This window comes from Aulostomus chinensis, chromosome 2 (genome assembly GCF_037954235.1).
Source record: "Aulostomus chinensis isolate RoL2024-O1b breed Wild chromosome 2, RoL_Achi_v1.0, whole genome shotgun sequence".
Classification (NCBI taxonomy): Eukaryota; Metazoa; Chordata; class Actinopteri; order Syngnathiformes; family Aulostomidae; genus Aulostomus; species Aulostomus chinensis.
Genome location: NC_141321.1, coordinates 35034234 through 35045840, shown reverse-complemented (window position 1 = coordinate 35045840; position 11607 = coordinate 35034234).

The following is an 11607-nucleotide window of genomic DNA, read 5'->3' as shown; positions in this document are numbered from 1 at the left end:
CTGGTCCTGTCCGGTGTTCCCCGATGGCTCTGGACTCAGCAGCAGTTGTGACAGGCTGCTGCTTCATATCCATGGGTCTCTTCAAGGTGAAGATTTCCGCCATTTTAGCCTACAAAGACGTCGGCGTATGAGAGGACCGTTGTTCTTTGTGTCCAGATGTTGAATCAGGGATTTGAACCAGCAGCAGTTTTTCCTTCTCACTGCTGATCAATAATTGAAAAGCTAAAAATAGACCTGCGAATGTTTCCGTAGGAGTGGCGAGATTGTAGCAGGCGGACGGATGAGAGTCAGGTTTATCAGTGAGGCACCAAACCCCAACCAAAGTTCTGTCCTGACTCTGTCCAAGTAGAGCAGGTCCAGCACCTCCCTCCTTCAATGAACCTCCACCCAACAATTCTCCATCAGCAGCACATCCTGCAACAGCAGCCACCAGAACCTTCCTTTACCAGCAGGAAGGTGGAGCAGATCCAGGATCAGTGGGGACGGAGAGAGAGCAGGAGAGCAGGACAGAGACAAAGACAGAGAATGGAGGAAGACAGAGAGACAGAAGGAAAGAGAGGGACAGAGATAAAGAGTGAGAGAAAGGAGGAGAGACTGATGGACAGAGACAAAGACAGAGAATGGAGGAAGACAGAGAGACAGAAGGAGAGAGAGAGAAAGGAGGACAGACTGATGGACAGAGACAAAGACAGAGAATGGAGGAAGACAGAGAGACAGAAGGAGAGAGAGGGACAGAGAGAAAGGAGGAGAGACTGATGGACAGAGACAAAGACAGAGAATGGAGGAAGACAGAGAGAGAAGGAAAGAGAGACAGAGATAAAGAGAGGGACAGCGACAAAGACAGATAATGGAGGAAGACAGAGAATGGAGGAGGACAGAGAGACAGAAGGAAAGAGAGAGGGACAGAGAGAGAAAGGAGGAGAGTGATGGACAGAGACAAAGACAGATAATGGAGGAAGACAGAGAGACAGAAGGAAAGAGGGACAGAGACAAAGACAGAGAATGGAGGAAGACAGAGAGACAGAAGGAAAGAGGGACAGAGACAAAGACAGAGAATGGAGGAAGACAGAGAGACAGAAGGAAAGAGAGGGACAGAGAATGGAGGAAGACAGAGAGACAGAAGGAAAGAGAGGGACAGAGACAAAGACAGAATGGAGGAAGACAGAGAGACAGAAGGAAAGAGAGGGACAGTGATAAAGAGAGAGAAAGGAGGAGAGTGATGGACAGACAAAGACAGAGAATGGAGGAAGACAGAGACAGAAGGAAAGAGAGGGACAGAGACAAAGACAGAGAATGGAGGAGGACAGAGAGACAGAAGGAAAGAGAGAGAGAGAAAGGAGGAGAGACTGATGGACAGAGACAAAGACAGATAATGGAGGAAGACAGAGAGACAGAAGGAAAGAGAGGGACAGAGACAAAGACAGAGAATGGAGGAAGACAGAGAGACAGAAGGAAAGAGAGAGGGACAGAGATAAAGACAGAGAATGGAGGAAGACAGACAGAAGGAAAGAGAGGGACAGTGATAAAGAGAGAGAAAGGAGGAGAGACTGATGGACAGAGACAAAGACAGAATGGAGGAGGACAGGGAGACAGAAGGAGAGAGAGGGACAGAGATAAAGAGAGAGAGAAAGGAGGAGAGACTGATGGACAGAGACAAAGACAGAGAATGGAGGAAGACAGAGAGACAAAAGGAAAGAGAGGGACAGAGATAAAGAGAGAGAGAAAGGAGGAGAGTGATGGACAGAGACAAAGACAGAGAGACAGAAGGAAAGAGAGGGTTAGAGACAAAGACAGAGAATGGAGGAAGACAGAGAGACAGAAGGAAAGAGAGGGACAGAGAGAAAGGAGGAGAGACTGATGGACAGACGGGGACGTGAAAGTATTTGTACTTGTACTTGTACTCTAGTTCAAGCCTCTGCAAACCAGCCGCAGTGAGACGAGCAGAGCTGGAGTGAGTGGTTCCGTCCCTCCTGTGCACTCTGAGACTTTGACCTTAAATGATTCTGAATCCTGAAAAGACAAGAAGCTACAGAGGTTTTTCTTGGAAGTGGCGGCGAGCCTCCAGTAAACACGACGACAGCGCCGCTGCCAGCTGTTTACTCAGCAGCCAACATGGTGGCACTGCAAAAATCATGAATGATGCTCTTGTCATTTAAAAAGACTCGGCCCTCTGTGGGACTGAGAAATCCCACTCTGTCTCGGTTGCTCTCAGTTAACCTCGACCAGAAGAGCAGCTTCGACCTCCCCAGATCCACTCCGCCGCCAGGTGGGTGAATCTGAGCCGCTCCTGGACCTGGTCCTGGTCCTCGTTGTCCCATGTGGTTTTTTTCCTCCGAGCGTCAGACGGAGGGAGACGTGAGTCTCATCTGCTCCGTGGTTTGGAGGGTTTTCTTCCTGCTTCTATTCTTAGTCCTCACCAAGTCAGAATAGATGGTCAAGGCTTCCTGTGTCTCTATGAGGCCACGCCCACTGGCCCCTCCCAGTCAGCTGATTGGTCTTGTACAGTCGCTTCAGTGTTTGTTGAACTCGTGACTATGAAGCTGTACTGCAAAACTTCAAAAACTGCAAGCAGCAGCCCCCCCCCCCCCCCCCCATTCCGTTAATCAGCAACATTTTTCCACTGCTGATGAACATCACCTGACAGGTTTGGGGTGGAGACGGGGCGTGTCCAGGGGTGTGCGGGGCCGCTGGGCTGCCGGGTCCTGTGAGGGGTGTTGCGTCTCTGTTCACCCTTCAGAAGGTGTCAGCTGATGAAATACGACACAAACAACACAATAAATTTGTTGCGTGGCGGTGATGTGTCAGCGTGATGGATGCTTGCAGCGGAACTACAAGTGGATCCAATGTGCACAAGGTTGAATCAAAACAAATGGAATGCACCCCAACACCACCCACTTTCCAGGGAATCATCTGGTCCGTGTGAAAGCGCCCTGGAGTGGCGTGGCGTCCCCACTGAGACGAGTGCCGTAGCGACCTTTGTTGGCTGTCCCAGTCTGACCTGGGGGCCCCGGGGGGCCAAGACGTCAAGCCGGGGGCTCCTGAGATGACGGGAGCGGCTTCCTGGTGTTCATGATCATAACCATCAATGAAACCGCGTGGCGCCAGAGAACACACACCTCCTGTATGTGATGTCACTGCTGATCAGGTGAGGACAACACAGGGTCATGGGATGTTTGCCTCTTGTCTCTTTGTCCCACTTCCTGTAACCACCAGGTGGCGTTACTATTTAAGTTCATCTTGTCGATGTCCTCAGGTCTAATCTAACGTGTGACATTTGGAAAAGATCTGATCAAACATGGCCGCCTCCTCGCCATGGTAACTTCTCAGGGCTCTATTTAAGGGCTCTAAGGTGCCAGGCGATTGGTTGATGGCGCTGTGCGCACGCCTGAACAAGCGCCATCCTGTTCTGTTGGTGCTTTTGACCACAGCTAAGAAGTGTGATTAACAACTGCTGAATTCCAGTCAGGACCTGGAGGTCGTCATAGCAACAGTAAACTACTGACATCACATTTTCTTACAGACTGAAAGGTTTAATTGACCTCAAAGGATCAACGCACGCCAGTGCGTCCCACTGTCCGAAGCTCTGCCTCTCTAAGTTACGCTGAACGGCGTGAGATGGCTTCGATGGACGTGATGAGGTTGGAATTTGTAACAAAATTCTAGAAGTTCTGTACTTGCAGCACTAACGGTGATGGTGCGGTGCCTTGGAGAGCCAACGCCGCTGCACCAAGAAGTTCCCATCAACCCTCCAACAGCTCATTCCAAGAATCCCACGTTCCCTCAGCAGATCCGACGTTTCCTGAAACATGGAGATGAAAAGCAACTCCTGCATGTTGACGAGCTTCTGCTCCCTCGCGCTGCCGTTCTACGTCAGACGAGTCAGAACTGGAAATTAGAAAATCGTATTTGGCGAGACTGTTGGCAGAGTCGCAGAAATCTCCCGTCAGACACTTCCATGCATGTTGTGACTGCAGAACCAGGAAAAGTGCAAATCCAATAAAATATCGAGTGACTTGTCAGCAGAGCCGCTGACTCGGCAGAGTCGGGGAACGTGGCAGCGGAGATGAAGATGTGACAGTCGAGCTGCTCCTCGGTTCTGCTCCGGACCAGATGTGGAATTTCTGCTGTCTGCCAGCTGGAACCGGGACGGCCTCAGCTGTTTCATGTTGTTCTCTGTTGACGAGCGTCTGTTACGTGACACAAAATGTTTGAGGGGACAGAAATAGTTTTCACACACAAACATGGTTCCCTAAATGTGACGGCGTGGGATGGGCGGCGTGAGGCGGCTGGGAATGTCGCACTTCCACATGAAAACTCTCATATTTCTATAGAAATTGAAGTTCTCAACATTCACACAACATCAGCTCATTGCTGCCTGGTTTCTGTTGGCAGTGACATCACGCTGCCCACTGAGCATGCTCTGTGGGCGGAGCTGAGTCGGCTCCTTCCTATTGGCCTCTGCTGACAGCTAATGATTTGTGTCTGTGGCAGAGAGACGAGTCATATGGCCAGGTTGCATGAGGCCTTGAACACCACCTTAATCCACCTTTGAATAGAACAACGGCGTAGGTGAGGGCGGAGCCTGTGGTGTCAGCACATAATTCTCATCATCGCCTTTGACAAAAGCACCGAAAAGCTTCTTGTCAGACTTTTTGTCAGCAGAGTTTCCGGTGCAGAACGAGAACACGGTGGAAGCCAAACGCAACACGAACGTCACCTGAACGTGAAGCCTGCTGATGAGTGACAGCGAGCGAGCGCATTCTCGTACTGAAGCACAAACGGCGCCGTGCCTGGTGACATCAAAGTCGTGTCTCTGACCTCAGAAATCTCCAACTTTCCTCACTAGACAATCTCGCCGTGAGTTCCAGCTCAGAGGACGGAACGTTCCTGTTTCCCAGTTGAACGGAATAACGGCGCTTTCCTCTGGAGCCTCGGTTCCAGAGCCGTTGTGTAAGAAATAAATGAAAGCAGAACCTTAATGACTGGCAAATCCAGCTCGACCTGCAGTCACGTCCCGACTGCAGAGAGACGAGATACTTTCTGTTCAAGCTGATAGGAGAGGAAGAGCAGGAAGGGGAGGAGACTGGCATCTGGGTAAAGAACATTTGGTGAGTCAGCAGAACCGCAGCCAAGCGGAGGGAGAACTGAACTGGCACCAGTCAGCCGAGGAACTCGGTCCAAGCTCCAGATGAAGAGCTGGATTGTTTCATGTTTGAAAACACATGAATCAGAAGTTCTTCCTCAGGGGAACCGAGTCAGACTCACTTTTCTGACAGCTCAACCGGTCTCGTGTCAGACAATCAGTCGGAGAAGTTCTGGTTTGTGGGTTTGCAGCACAGCAGCAGCAGATGTGTCCTGCATGGACGCTGCTGAACATCCCAGGGCTCACACGTCCCAGTACGAGGATTCGCTGCCTCTGTCCAGACTGGGAGTCCTGGGATCTAATCATACTCGCTTCCTAGTCATGACAACCTGGAAAAAGAATAGAATTCTAAGATGGTGATTTCCAGGTGTGCAGGAGACCCCGGATGAGCCAGAAAGTTTTGGAAAAGTCGGACATGTTTGCGCTCCAAATGCCTCACGCCTCAATGAAGGCGCCCTCTGACATCGTCATCGCCACTGCGGTCCAAACCCTCATGGGTCTGTTGGTGGCTTCACGGTCGACGTGACATCTCGGGACAACTCGGGGATGAGCTGAAGCAGGTCAAAGCTCACTGTGTTGCTTTATGGTATTTCTGGGTTGTCATCCATCCATCCATCCCTCCATGTTCTCCCTCTCCTCCTGTTGAGGGTGGTGGGGGTGGAGCCTATCCCAGCAGCCTTCCCCCTGGACAGGTCACCAGTCCATGGCAGGGCCAACACATAGAGACAGACAACCATTGGCTCTCCCAGCCACGCCTACGGTCAATTTAGAGTCTGGATTAACCTGGTCCCTCTTGATGTCTTTGGACTGTGGAGGAAGCTGGAGTACCAGAGAGAACCCAGCAGGAACAGGGAGAACATGGAGACTCACCCAGAAAGACCCCGTGCTGCAGCCGGGGCTCCACCCACAACCTTCTTGCTGGGGGCCACAGGGAGGACCACTGCTCCACCCACAACCTTCTTGATGGGGGCCACAGTGAGGACCACTGCTCCACCCACAACCTTCTTGATGGGGGCCACCGTGAGGACCACTGCTCCACCCACAACCTTCTTGATGGGGGCCACAGTGAGGACCACTGCTCCACCCACAACCTTCTTGCTGGGGGCCACAGGGAGGACCACTGCTCCACCCACAACCTTCTTGATGGGGGGCCACAGTGAGGACCACTGCTCCACCCACAACCTTCTTGCTGGGGGGCCACAGGGAGGACCACTGCTCCACCTACAACCTTCTTGCTGGGGGCCACCGTGAGGACCACTGCTCCACCCACAACCTTCTTGCTGGGGGCCACAGGGAGGACCACTGCTCCACCCACAACCTTCTTGCTGGGGGGCCACAGGGAGGACCACTGCTCCACCTACAACCTTCTTGCTGGGGGCCACCGTGAGGACCACTGCTCCACCCACAACCTTCTTGCTGGGGGCCACAGTGAGGACCACTGCTCCACCCACAACCTTCTTGCTGGGGGCCACAGGGAGGACCACTGCTCCACCCACAACCTTCTTGCTGGGGGCCACAGGGAGGACCACTGCTGCCTGTATTTCAGGGTTGTTATTTTTTAGATGTTATTTCAGTTCTGGAACTCTTAGGACGCGATCCTGTTTGACTGCACGGTTTAATTGCAGGTACTCGTTTGCGTTCATCTAAATCTACACATTTTAATGTACTTCAAATTAAATTACTACTTTTCTATTAGCATGGGTAGAAGTAACTAATTAGGTTCACTCATGTTACTGTAATTGGTAGTTCTTTGTGTACTTGTACTTTTTGAAGTAGTTTTAAATATCTGTAGCTTTCCTTTAACATCAGCAGGTTTGTTTTAAGCGTTTTACTTTGCTAGATTTAAATCTCATCTGTTATTGAGTAAAAGAAATTGTAGGCCTGAATAAAACAAACAGAAGTAAAAAAGTCTCAATGTGGAAACGCCTGCGGTGGATTATGGGTAGCTGAAGAAAGCAGCGCCAAATCAGGAGAGACGGAATAATGCAGCCAGCGGACCAGCTGAGGTGCGGCGCTGCGGGATTCAGAGAGAGATGGCGAGCAGCTGGAAGCAAACCACATCTCACCTGCACAGGGGAGAGGATGAATACTTGTGCCGTCAGCTGTCGTGGTTACAGGCGTCGCTAAATTAGCCAGAAAGAAATGGTTTCCTGCTGGTCACTATCTGCATTGGTTAGCATGATGCTAACGCTGCCGGGTGGTGATCAGAAACAGAAAAACACCAAAGCTCACGTCTGAATGCACCCAGTCGCCGATTGTCCACTGTCTGTCCAGGTGTGCTGAAGACCGCCGCTGTTCCAGGACGCCGAGGTGCTACGATGACATCAGACATGTTAACCGTCTGCAGGTGGTCAGTGTCGATGCTCCTGACGCTGCCGAGGAGCCGTTCGCTGACTGGTAATTTTACTTTTGACATTACTCAAGTAAAGTCTAATCAGTGAAATAGTACTTTTACTTGAGTACTACTGTAGTACTCTCCACTCATGAGTGTAAGTGACATTTTCATTCACTCTTACTTTGTTTTGAACCAATCATTTATTATTATTTTAGTTCAGATTTTTGTGGTTAGTTTAACCTGGAATTATAATCTTCTACAGGATAAACAGATGTTTTTTAGAGGATGTGTATTGATGAGCATCCTTGAGAAGTTGTGTGTGTGTGTGTGTGTGTGTATCTGTTTGAGACACACACACACACACACACGCTGTAATGGTGTGTGTTAAGGCTCTTGTGTTGAGGATGTGGGCTGGTGGAGCTGAAGGGGTTAACCAACCCACTTCAGCTCCTCGCAGCAGCACAATGAGTCTGTTGTTCGCCGCAGTTCAACGTCTGAAGCAGATTTGGCTGCTCAGAGGAAAGTCAGCAGAGCCGGGATCAGTTCAGCTCCTCGCTGCTGGCCGAAGCTGGAGAGTCACAGCAGGACCAGTGAAAGAGGCGCGTCCCACGCAGGGGGGACGGTCCGGACACCCATGTGATGCCCCCTAAAGGTTCTCTAAAGGTCACAAACATCGCAGAACACCAGCGATGAACGTGGTAGTCATAAAAGTCCTGCAGCTAAAGGTTCCCTCTGCGAGGAAGGAGATCGTTCCACAGATCCACCAGGCCTCAAGGGTGAAACTACATTTCACATTTCAGTAAACGGACGGGGTCCTAGTGGAGAACCTTGAGGTTCTCCTTGAATGATTTAGGCGGGAGTGGAGACCTGGAGGTCAGAGCGTGCAAATGTGAACGTTTGCAGAGACAGAGGAGTCAAGCTGGATCAGAAATACTGTAAATACTAAAGGATCATGGGTACAAAAAATACTACATAATACCACAACAATGAAATGCTATAGCACACTAACACCATCAAAGTATGTGATGCATATCCAAGGTTAATAATCCAATATGGCTGCTGTGGAAATTTGATAACAGTGACAAAAACAATGAGGTTCCAATTTAGACCAAGGGTTCTTGAGTCAGAGCGGGAACACAAACGTGGGCGGCGGTGAACTCTGACCCCCTGAAAATATCTTTATAATATTTTACATGAATATGAGTCAATCTGAGGGGCGGCCCGGTGGAGCAGTGGTCCTCCCTGTGGCCCCCCATCAAGAAGGTTGTGGGTGGAGCAGTGGTCCTCCCTGTGGCCCCCATCAAGAAGGTTGTGGGTGGAGCAGTGGTCCTCCCTGTGGCCCCCCATCAAGAAGGTTGTGGGTGGAGCCCCGGCTGCAGCACGGGGTCTTTCTGGGTGAGTCTCCATGTTCTCCCTGTTCCTGCTGGGTTCTCTCTGGTACTCCAGCTTCCTCCACAGTCCAAAGACATCAAGAGGGACCAGGTTAATCCAGACTCTAAATTGACCGTAGGCGTGGCTGGGAGAGCCAATGGTTGTCTGTCTCTATGTGTTGGCCCTGCCATGGACTGGTGACCTGTCCAGGGGGAAGGCTGCTGGGATAGGCTCCACCCCCACCACCCTGAACAGGAGAAGAGGGAGAACATGGAGGGATGGATGTTGGATGGATCTGTCTGATGTTGATGTGATGAGTCGTCGTGGTTAAATGTACCGGTGAGGAAGTTTCACGTTAAACTGAACACACAACAAACACTCGTCTCGTTGCACAGCAGAACCCAGAGAACGTTCTAGTGAAGTTAAAAGAGTCAAATATAAACACAGTAACGCTGTTCTTCATTAGTCTGGTGAGGAAACATCAGCTCTGTTCTCCATTACTGTGATTTAAAAGTCAGTTGTGAGTTGTTTTTTGTTCTGGAAGAACCACAAGGAGATGATGAAATGTGAGGGGGGGTGAAGCAAGCCTTGTTTGTGGGGGGTTCAGGAACCTCCTCTAGAAAAGTTAAAGTTTAATGAAGATGCCAACTTTTAGGGAAAGTTTCTTACTGTCCCTCGTCCCCAGAGGTGTTTCCCTCCCCTGTCCGGCAGGAGCTGACGTTGGCTTGTTTGGCCATCCAGCAGTGAGAGGTGGAGGCGGGACCTCGTCCCAGCTCTCTGGTGCCTGCCAGTGTTGCTGCTTCTCTGGAGACAAAGACAAAGTCTGGGAAAAAACAGTAAAACGATGGTGGCGGAAACGGCCCATCAGTCACATGAGGCAAGGATTCTCTGCGTCAGGGTGTATGAGAGAGATGTCTCTGGACGGGTTTGCACTTTCACTCACCAAAAACCAGCCCAGGGGAGCAGAATTGTGGTTTTTGTACATTTGTTGATTCCACAAAAATCCAAACGTGCGTCCGAATCATGGGACAGCCTGACGTATTTGACAGGGGTGTGGCGCCCAGCTTTTGACTCCTTTCACAGTTCCAGCAGGTCATATGACATCTTTATGGATTCTGCGGTATAACTGGAGGAGGCAAATAAGTGAGCTCAAACAGATTCTGAGAGTAACAGACGGCGTTCCAACCCTCCCTGGTCTCCCCTACTAGAATAACCACTTGCATGTGGCCTGGTCTTCCAGATGCTGCCAGAACCGGTCCTGCCCCTCCTGCTGGATTTTCAGGCAAATCAATGTGCGCTGCCTGGCTCCCCCGACCACTTGGTGCCCATGTGGCTCCCAAATGAGAGGAGCCGCTGCCGGAGCCATTACACACCCACAACCATCGGGTCTACCCTGCTGGACCCAGGAGGACGGGACACAGATCAGTTCAAGATCAGGAAGGAAAGGAAAGACTCAGAAAGAGTCAAAACACACCCAGATCCCATCAGGAAGACCAGAATTGTTTTTAGCTCAGTTGGCCCCCGACGCAGTTCTGGTCTTCCTGATGGGATCTGGGTGTGTTTTGACTCTTTCTCGCAGATGTGACCACCGTCTTTGAGTTCCTTCATGAAAGAACACGTGCTGCCGAGCAGCGTCAGCGTGTGAGAAGTGTGAGTCCCTTCGCTGACTGATGAGGAGCTCTGGAGGAGCCATCAGTCCTTAAATCTGCTCCAGAGTTTCTGGGTCACATGACCCTAGAGCTCTTGAAAAAAAAATTGTAAGTAAATACAGAGAAATACAGGAATGAAGCATAACACCTGTAAAGAAGCAGGTTTGGTTCCTTCCAGGTCAGTGACCCGTCATCAGGAGTGAGGTTCCCAGTACCTGGAGATATCAGCAGGTTCAGTTCTACATCAGATCCACCAGCAAACACCAGACCGGTGGATGCTGGAGGTTCAGTTCTACATCAGATCCACCAGTAAACACCAGACCGGTGGATGGTGGAGGTTCAGTTCTACATCAGATCCACCAGTAAACGCCAGACCGGTGGATGGTGGAGGTTCAGGTCTACATCAGATCCACCAGTAAACACCAGACTGGTGGATGTTGGAGGTTCAGTTCTACATCAGATCTACCAGTAAACACCAGACCGGTGGATGGTAGAGGTTCAGTTCTACATCAGATCCACCAGTAAACACCAGACTGGTTCAGTTCTACATCAGATCCACCAGTAAACACCAGACTGGTTCAGTTCTACATCAGATCCACCAGTACCACCAGACTGGTTCAGTTCTACATCAGATCCACCAGTAACACCAGACTGGTGGATGGTAGAGGTTCAGTTCTACATCAGATCCACCAGTAAACACCAGACCGGTGGATGGTGGAGGTTCAGTTCTACATCAGATCTACCAGTAAACACCAGACCGGTGGGTGTTGGAGGTTCAGTTTTACATCAGATCCACCAGTAAACACCAGACCGGTGGATGGTGGAGGTTCAGTTCTACATCAGATCCACCAGTAACACCAGACCGGTGGATGGTGGAGGTTCAGTTCTACATCAGATCCACCAGTAACACCAGACCGGTGGATGGTAGAGGTTCAGTTCTACATCAGATCCACCAGTAAACACCAGACTGGTTCAGTTCTACATCAGATCCACCAGTACCACCAGACTGGTTCAGTTCTACATCAGATCCACCAGTAACACCAGACTGGTGGATGGTAGAGGTTCAGTTCTACATCAGATCCACCAGTAAACACCAGACCGGTGGATGG